Source organism: Urocitellus parryii, chromosome 3, assembly GCF_045843805.1.
Source record: "Urocitellus parryii isolate mUroPar1 chromosome 3, mUroPar1.hap1, whole genome shotgun sequence".
Lineage (NCBI taxonomy): Eukaryota > Metazoa > Chordata > Mammalia > Rodentia > Sciuridae > Urocitellus > Urocitellus parryii.
In genome coordinates, this window is record NC_135533.1 from 205,802,026 (window position 1) to 205,803,289 (window position 1,264).

At 40.7% G+C, this 1,264-nt stretch overlaps 1 non-coding gene across 1 annotated transcript; it reads right to left on the reverse strand.

Annotated features, from left to right (window-relative positions):
* Positions 1-943: 943 nt before the first annotated feature.
* On the reverse strand, positions 944-1,049 carry LOC113183726 (U6 spliceosomal RNA). Its single transcript, XR_003300901.2, has one exon. It is a non-coding gene; the product is annotated as a U6 spliceosomal RNA (small nuclear RNA).
* Positions 1,050-1,264: the final 215 nt, after the last annotated feature.

Genomic DNA, 1,264 nt, shown 5'->3' on the forward strand with positions numbered 1-1,264 from the left:
AACCCACTCACCACTCAGAGGGGGAATAAACTTTTTGGTAACAGACTATTCATACACCCCTTGCACCATCACAGTATTAAAGGAAACAAGTCCAGGGTAAGAGGTGAGTACAGAAAAGATGACACCAATATCCAAGAGGAAACTGACCTCCTGGCTTTCCTTGGAGAAGAATACACAGGGCTCATGTGTGGTGATAGAGTTATAGGAGCCATTAGAAGAGACACAGGCCTGGTCCTGTCAGGCCTGTGTGGATGAATCTGCCTCAGGCCCTCTATACCAATATGAATTCTTGCCTTTTCCCTCTGCTTCCATGGTACTCTCATCTTCCCAGTTGATGTTTGTCACCAGGTGCTCTCTGTCTGGGGTTTGGCGTATTCTGTTCACTACTGTGAAACTCCCTAGACTCCACAATCCCACCAGATTTATCCACCCAAATATTTTTCTATAAAAAATCCAAAGCACACTAAATATAGATCTCAAAAAACAAAACAAAACAAAAAACCCAACCTCAAACTGGCCCCAGTCTCAATATTCCTGAGGCTCCCTCACATGCCTCAAAGTAAATAACCCATTTAAAATGGTCTTACAAAGTGGGGCACAGTGGTGCATACCTGCAATCCCAGCAGTGAGGGAGGTTGAGGCAGGACTGCCTTAAGTTCAAAGCCAGCCTTAGCAATTTAGAGAGGCTCCGAGCAACTTGCCAAGACATGATCTCTAAATAAAATACAAAAATAGCTGGGGATGTGGTTCAGTTGTTATACACCCCTGGGTCCAATCTCATTGTCAAAAAAAAAAAAAAAGAAAGAGCCTTTTTTTTGGAGAAATATGTATCAGTTCGTTTTATTTGGGTATTCAATAATATCCTTGGTGATAATGCTGACTCCATGGCTTCTGACCCCAGAATTGACCCTGCTGCCACTGGTTGTAGCCCTGAGATTGATTTAAAAATACGGAACGCTTCACGAATTTGCGTGTCATCCTTGCGCAGGGGCCATGCTAATCTTCTTTGTATCTTCCAATTTTAGTATATGTGTTGCCGAAGCGAGCACGAAAGAGCCTTATTCCAAGAGAATATAATAACACTATATTTTTAAAATAATATAATACTACTATATTTAAAAATTTTTTTTCTATAAATTTTATTGGTTCTTTTTAGTTGTACATAACATTAGAATTCATTTTGACATAATTATACAAGCATGGAATATAATTTGCTCTGATTCAGTCCCCAGTACTTCCTCTTCCCCTCCCCTCAACCCTCCCC